The following is an 8,773-nucleotide window of genomic DNA, read 5'->3' on the forward strand; positions in this document are numbered from 1 at the left end:
AATTTCAAGAACCTGGTGAAGGTGTTTCTTATTTACATAAGATGCTTTACATGGAATAGTGATGTTATTTGCATATAAGCAAAAATGACAAAAGAAGCCCAGGCTCAATTCTGATCAAGTCCCCAGTGACACACCTCCTCCAACAAGGCCACACCTCCTAACCCTTCCCCCAAAGGTTCCATCATCTAGAGACCAAGCATTCTATATATGAGCCTATGGGGTCCACTCTTATTCAAACCACCAGATTCCCATAAAACAGCTCCATTGGTGTATCCCTGGTACACAAAAGGACCTTGCTAACACATCCCCCATGGAGGGATAATTGCCTTAATCTAGAGACAGGAGAGAAGCCCTAGTCCCTACTTCATATGACCTGTCAGATCTACATGACCCCAACTGGATGGCATTCCCCTACATATGGAATTGGGGTGGGGGATGTAAGGGGAGAGTGGTTAGGGTGCATGTGAGAGGGCAGAGAGGGCAAAAGGGAGGGAAAGAGGGAGGGAGGGCTGGGGGGAGGGAGGAAGGGATGGAGGGAGAGGGAACTGAGATCAATATGTAAAATAATAGGTTGAATTGGAAAAAATGCTTTGACTCCAAAATTTGAGTTGAAGGACAAGTTACTGGGGAAAGGGATTTCTATTTTTGTTTCCACAGAAAATGAAAAGATGTGGATTCCTTCCAGTCTAATGTGGTTTGATCATGCCAGACCACCTGAAACAGAGTACAGGCTAATCCTACATTCAAAACAGCTGGACGAAACAGCCCTACAGACTACAGCCAGGATATCTGAATCTTCTTCAAATCCCCCCAAGACAGCGCCCCTTACCAGCAGGAAGTAGTTTGGAAAGAACGATGCCCAAATTCCCAAATATTGTGTATAAATGTTTGTTTTCATTTAATTGGACTTTGTTATATAAAATAAAATAAAATAAAAAAATAAATAAAAATAAAAATAATGCTTTGACTCCAAAATTTAAGTTCAAGGACAAGTTACTAGGTTAAAGGATTTCTATTTTTGTTTCCACAGAAAATGAAAAGCAGTGGATTCCTTCCAGACTAATGTGGTTTGATCAAGCCAAACTGTAAGGAGTAGGGTTTTTCCTCCAGCCGCTGGTCTGGTCCCACCTCCGCACCAGCCCAAATTAACACACTGAGACTCTGTATTTGATATAATTCTGTTGGCCCGTTACTAGTTTCTTATCGGCTAGCTCTGTCTTAATTATTAATATTAACCCATTTCTGTTAATCTAGTATTTCCACATGGTCTTCTCTTACCGGGGAGCCAGCCGGCATTCTGCTTTTTCCAGACTCTCCATCTTGACTCTCCTTCCTACTTCTTCTTTCCTCCTCATCTCCTAGTCCTGCCTATCTAGCTTTCCTATTGGCCAACAGTGCTTTATTCATTAACCAGTATGAGAAACATATACAGAATGACATCTCCCATCATCTCCTCTTTTCTGTCTAAAATAAAAAGAAGGGTTTTAACCTTAACATAGCAAAATATATAACGCAACAGTTATCAAATAAGAATCAGTTAACAATATTTAGTTCATTAACATTTAGCAAGATTAAAGGAAACTATTCTATCATCTATCCTATATTTGTGAGTCTAAAGTCCTATATGTAACTTATCTTTAAGCTTAACTAAGGAAAACTATAACCATAACTATCTGTCTTCAACTCCATCAAAGTCCACAGAAGGATAGTATATAAACTCTAGAAATGACAGAGACATCTCGCCTTGTCAATCACCTGAAGTTCTTCTGTAATCTTCCATTTTCAGCCCATAGGCCTTAGTATGTCTGGCAGACTCTTCAGCAAAGCAGGAAACTTTAAACTGTCTTCTTGTATTGGCAGTTTGTCAGTCATTTTTCTCTATGTCCTGCAGACTGTCTGGCAGACTCTTCCATGAAGCAGGAACTCTGTAGCAATGTCCATTTTGAATCAGCAGTCACTTTTCTGTGGGACCTGCATGTCCAGTTTATACAGCATAAAGTCAAACAGTCCAGACAAGAGTAGTATCTTGTCCAAATGAGTAGTCTTGCCATATTGAAAGCAAACTTCATAACGTGTTTCTTTGATGTGCATCTACCATCTTCCTTTCTGGTGTAGGTGGTATTGCCAGGAGCATTTATGTCTCACTGTCAAGAAAAACCCTAAACCATTTTAAATGCCATATTCTGAAGGTCTTTGAAAGGTTTGAAGAATGCCTATTCATCTCAAATACATCTCTGTGTATCTTGAAAAATTTAACTAACTTAACTCTAAGCTTTGACTATCATAGGTAATTATTTATAATCTGTACTACAGTATACATTACATTTCTAAATGAGCTATATAAACACAATACCTAAACAAGAGGAGAAATATACATATCACAAAATTGACCTTAAATTGTATCAATAAATGCAAATCCATTCCAAAACAAAGTATTCATATCTATGCCATAATCTCCTTTTTACCTTTAAAAAGAATTGGCTGTGATCATTAACCATTTATAACCAAGTCCATTTAAATGAAAACAAATATTTATAAACAATATTTGGGAATTTTGGCATCGTTCTTTCCAAACTACTTCCTGCTGATGGGGGTGCTGTCATGGGGATCCTAAGAAGACGCAAATATCCTGGCTGCAGTCTGCACCGCTGCCTTGTTTAAGCTGTTTTGAATGTTGGATCACCAGGAACTCTGTTTCAGGGGGTCTGGCTTGATCAAACCACATTAGTCTGGAAGGAATCCACAGCCTTTTATTTTCTGTGGAAACAAAAATAGAAATCCTTTTCCCCAGTAACTTGTCCTTAGACTTAAATTTTTGAGTCAAAGCATTTTTAAAATATATAATTTGGATTGATCTAGCACCATTTGTTTTAACAGTTGTTATTTCCTCAGCAGTCAAAAGATACAAAGACAATATAACACCATACAGTATCCGTATTTTCTCTGAGCTTTCCATCTTTACGTGGCTTTATTATTACTCTATTTCTTTTAATTCTATTTTTTCATTTTTTTGAGACAGGGTTTCTCTGTGTAACTTTTATCTGTCCTGGAATTTACTCTGCATACCAGGTTTACTTTGCAGTCACAGAGATCTACTTGCCTCTATCTCTCAAGTTCTGGGATTAAAGGTGTGTGCCACCACACCCAGTTCCTCTTTGTCTTTTTTAAACCATTTCATTTTTTCCCCATGTCTATGTATAATTTAAAACACAATGTAAACCTTTAGAGGTTTTTCTTAATATGAGTCTGTCTTTACTGTAAATGTGTATATTTTTCTGGCCACGAGTCTTTTATCTGGTAAACAACAACACTGCTGAAATGAAAGTCCTATTTGTTCCTGCTGTGGTTTACCAAAGATGGTGGCTGGTACTTTTACTGCCAGCACTGAAAGCTGTGCCCACCTCATTGGTCTGTGCTGCCATCCAGCAAGCATGCTGCCGGCTTGGAGATGTGGTCGCTGCCATTGCCATCTCTCATACACACCAATAAATTGTTAGCAGTGCTTCTTAAAAGCTGTGCGGTTTTTTGCCATTTATGCTGAGTCAGGAACCTTCCCTTAAAGGAGCCGCGTAAATATCTACTTGTCTCTCACAAAGCAGAGTCCAACCGAGAAAAATGCTGCTACCAAGAAACCTTGCTTGTCTCTGTTCTTTTGTTTCTAAAAGACTTTCTTAAGCTTTTGTTAAATTTTTAGTGGAAGTTCTTATTAGCCACATGGGCGCCATATGTAAGGAGTAAGGTTTTTCCGCCCACCACCTATTCTTGTCCCGCTGCTGAGCCAGCCCCAAATAATGCACAGAGACTCTGTATTTGATATAATTCTGTTGGCCAGTTACTAGTTTCTTATCGGCTAGCTCTGTCTTAATTATTAACCCATTTCTGTTAATCTAGTATTTCCACGTGGTCTTCTCTTACCGGGGAGCTGGCTGGCATTCTGCTTTCTCCAGACTCTCCATCTTGACTCTCCTTCCTACTTCCTCTTTCCTCCTCATCTCCTAGTCCCGCCTATCTTGCTTTCCTATTGGCCAACAGTGCTTTATTCATTAACCAGTATGAGAAACATATACAGAATGACATCTCCCATCACCAGACCACCTGAAACAGAGTACCAGGTGATCCTACATTCAAAATAGCTGGACAAAGCAGCCTTGCAGAATACAGCCAGGATTTCTGCATCTTCTTAGAATCCTCCATGACAGCACTCCTTACCAGCAGGAAGTAGTTTGGAAAGAACGATGCCCAAATTCCCAAAGATTGTATATAAATGTTTGTTTTCATTTAAATGGACTTGGTTATATAAAAAAAAAAAAAAAAAAAAAAAAAAAAAAAAACAGCTCCATTGGTTCATAGTTTCAAAGAGTTTAGTCAATGCTCACTTGGCTCCAGGAACTGAAGCAGAATATTATGAAAGACAGAGAGAGTAGTAGAGAACAGTAAATAAACTCAAAGCACACAAGAAGTAGGTTGAGAGAAGAAAATCACTATGCATCAGGTAAAACCTTCAATGGCACATCCCACTAGTCACTTCCTCCAACCTGGTTACACCTTTTAGTTTCTACTTTTCAAAATAGCAGCACTAACTATGGCCCAAGGGTCCAACACATAAACCCACTCTGGATATTCTCAGTCAAAAGCAATAGGCGTAGACTTAATGATAGGAAGTACCTTCAATGTTTTCAAATGTCACCATAGCTCATTATTGGAAGACACTGAAATTCCAACACTGATTTTTAAAATTCTCATAAAATCAGAACAAACAAATCTATTTACTAGTTTTCTGCCTAATTAATCTTTCGTTTTGTTTATATTAAGAAAATCGTCTAGAATTAGTCATTTAAATTGCATTAGTGTTTTGGAAGTATACTGTAAAGATCTTTCCTGTTGTTAGGTCTTATGATGAATAAAACACCACATAGTTAGAATATTCATTTCTTGATACATTGTAGATATGCAGACAGATCCATAAGAACTTCACCATGACACACTGGTGTCTGAAAACACAGAGACAGACTCCCTGGTCAGACCCACACAGTGGCTGCATGTTTCTATAGGAGGGGTGTGTTTTACTAGTGGATTTTTTCCTCTTTATAAAAGAATTATTTATATACACTTAATTGAACTAAAATTTTCATCAAAAGATACATATAGTTTATGAGATAAATAATTGCTGGAATTTTATGGTTAGATTTCATTATGATTATACACTGGCTGTGATTGCAGCATGTGTGTGCCAGTTATTCTGAATGTTAACAATCTGCTTAGTCAACTATTAGTACTTCTTCATTAATAATGGTGTTATTTTATTAAACAAAATACTATATTTAAGTTAAAAAAAGCTGGCTAGAAACAAGCCAATCTAAGGCTGGTCATTCATAATTAAGAATAAGCCTCCATGCAATTTATTTGGGAGCTGGGTAGCAGGCCCCACAAAAAGCCAAAGAGTGAAAATCAACAAACAACAGACCTTCTTCAAACCAAGCAGCTTGGAGAACATGAAGGTACCTGGGACAATGTTCACCTACACAGACTCATGAGCAAACATTTCAAGTATGAGAAATAGTAATAAAACAGACACCTAATGGAAGTGGTTACTTGGAATAGTTTGTTATTAAATAGTTTGTCACTAAATCAAGGCAGGGCTACCTTAGGAAATGCAAATGTGCCCATGGTACACATGGCTTGAAAATATCTAGGGACCTGGCAAACTTAAATAGCGTAATTCATACATGTTAAGACTGTAATTGAAATATTTCTCCCTAGAAGCATTTGTATCTACCATACTAATACTGGCAAGAAAACCTATTAAGACCCTTATTTAAAAAAAAAAAAAAAAATGAACCAGTGCCATAGTGAATAGGAAAAGTGATGAAAACCATTCTGTTCTGATTTCTCCCTGTCAAAACTATGTTCAGCACTATATGTGAGTGATTGTTGTATTTAACCTTCACAAAATTGCATCCAAGAGTATATTATTGCAATTCACAATTCAAGGATCTGCAAAATGAGGCTAGGGTATTAAAGATTTTACTCAGAATTGACACCTAACATGTGACTGAGCCTTACTTTTCTTCTCTTAAGATTTAAATACCAAATTATAGTCCTTTCTGTTTTGACCAGGGAAAATATAAAATCAGAAAAGTGGGTGCCTGTAAGATGACTCAGTGGGTAAAGACATGGATGCCAAATCTGAGGACCTGGGTTAAATGCCTAGAAACTACATAGTGAAAAAGGAGTGACTCCTGTAAGTTGCCATCTAATCACACATACATGCACAATTACATATACATGCACATGCACACACACAAATGTACACACACACACATATGTGCACATACATGCCCATGCACATACATACACTCACACATACACATGTATGTACACACACACATCTACATGCACACATGAGGTGGAGGAGACAGACATATACAAGAAAAATACTACATTAATGACTCTGTGTGTGTGTGTGTGTGTGTGTGTGTGTGTGTGTGTGTGTGTAAAACTAACTGAACCAGAAATGTAAATATGAGTACTCCAAAGAAGCCTTTACCCATGTTTAATGGTCTTAATCACCTATTCCATGCTATTCCATTGGTCTGTAGGAGAGGCCCCTATCTGCATTAAAGTTACAGTAAAATTGTTCCTTACTGATTTTTCTCTACTTTCTCACTAGTCTAAAAACACTATGAGAATTTTAAAAGCTACATTTCACCCACTTCCAGATACATAATAATAATAAAAAAAAAAACTCTAAAAATAACTATTGAATAAAAAATGCTACCAGAAGCTCCAGCCATGGCAACCCAGTTCTGGATCCAGACACTTTGCCATACTGAGAAAACAATGACACTAGGCATACAAAATAAAAGGTAGACTTAAACAGGCCAGCATCAGCCATGGCCTCATTCATTGTACTTCATTCTTCTCTTAACTTTTTCTTCAAGTCTCCCATAGTTAGCTTGAATTCCAGAAAAAAAAAAAAAATGCAGGACTCTTCAATAAACACTTGAGGGCAAAGGACTGAACCCAACCCCACCCCTGACAAAGCAAAAGAAACCCAGCAGGGAAGATCACCCCTTACAGAAAGCCAAGCTCTAAGGGTCCCCAAGCATCACCTTGGAGCATAGTGTCTACCTCATGGCTGCCTGCTTATTCCTCTCAAGTAAAATCAACTTCTGCCTGTTTCCATGCAGAACAAAGCTGAGGTAATGACCCATCAGAACACTGCCAGGGTCACAGTGGTCAGCAAATTCACCCGCGCCTCCCTGTTTCACATTCTTATAAAACTCCAAGGTTCCTGCCAGTTGAAGGTGGACGTGGATCACTGCACCAGAGCCCTCCATCTGCTTGAGCGCGACCACACTGATTACCTCCCCCTGCACCTGACACTGCTCACCTCTTTCTTTGCTGTGTTGAGATGTCAGCCAGGCTTATCCAAAATTCAAAGAATCAAATCTATTTACACTTGTGCCCAAACTGGGCACAATGTCAAAGTCACTTTACCTTCCCCACAGCAGAGTTACTGACCTGACAGAACAGAAGCTAGGAAAACAACACAAGTTGTGGTCTGGCATTTTGTCTGTCTGTTTTATAATATGGTTTTATTATTTGAAATTATACCATTCTGTGCTTCACTTTTCTTCCTCCAACCCCATGTACCTCATTGCACTCTCTCAAATTCATGACCTCCTTTGTCAACATTGGTAATGATGGTAGTGGTGTGGTGGTGGTGGGGCGGCAGTGTGTGTGTGTGTGTGTGTGTGTGTGTGTGTGTGTGTGTGTGTGTGTGTGTGTGTCACATACCACTTGTTCATTCCATGTAACATTACTTTTACATGTTTGATCTCTTGTTTTTTGTTTGGTTGCAGGCTTCATATGCCAGTGTTTAGGTTTTCTGAGGGGCAAAAGTATCCACTGTGGCTCTCAGAATAATATTCCATGTAGAGACTTTGAAAAAGTCCACTTAAAAAAATCAAATTTTAATTCTGAGAGTGCTCCACTTCAAACACAGACAGCTGAGACTGAAGTTAATCAGGCTTCAACCACTTTCCAGTGGGACCCAAAATACACAACATTCTTGTTTGTTTGTTGTGAACTTGATGGTAACTTTATTTCCTTACCTGACAAAGTAAATGAGCTACTAGAAAATACTCCGGTAAACATGAAATACTTGAGTGACTCTGATGAAATAGGAAATAATGAGAGCAGGGGATGAAAAGGAGTGGAAAGGCATAAACGCACAGCCTCTCTCATCTCCTGAGGTGGAGAACAGGACTGGTTCTCAGTCTCATGACAACAATGAGATTTTATAAGATAAATTGGGTGAGAGCAAGAGCCGAAGACCTTTGTTTACCTGTGGCTACTCCTCAGGAGATCCTCAGGTATTTGCACTAAACACTCCGCAACGGCTTGCTTGCCTTGCTCAGCTCCACATGCACAAAACAGAGTGCTTCGTGACTAGATAGGTGGTAACCTACAGTTTACCATGACCCTATTATCTCACAGGCCCTGAGAAAAAGAGTTTTGAATAACTCCTCCAAGCCAGCATGAATAGCAATGAACACAAGCAATACTGTAGTATCTGGACGGGGACACAAGTGTGCCTCACAGATATTGCCAAATATCACTGACATTAAACAAACAGCTGGTTTTTCAGCCACTGTCAGCTGCTTGCCTCGATGTATTAGAAGCTGTGATGGCTATGATGCCACCTGAGGTTGAGCCTGTGATGACTCTTGTGCATACAGTTAAACAGAACTAACTTAACAAAGCCCTG

Source organism: Phodopus roborovskii, unplaced genomic scaffold (genome assembly GCF_943737965.1).
Source record: "Phodopus roborovskii unplaced genomic scaffold, PHOROB, whole genome shotgun sequence".
NCBI classification, from domain to species: domain Eukaryota; kingdom Metazoa; phylum Chordata; class Mammalia; order Rodentia; family Cricetidae; genus Phodopus; species Phodopus roborovskii.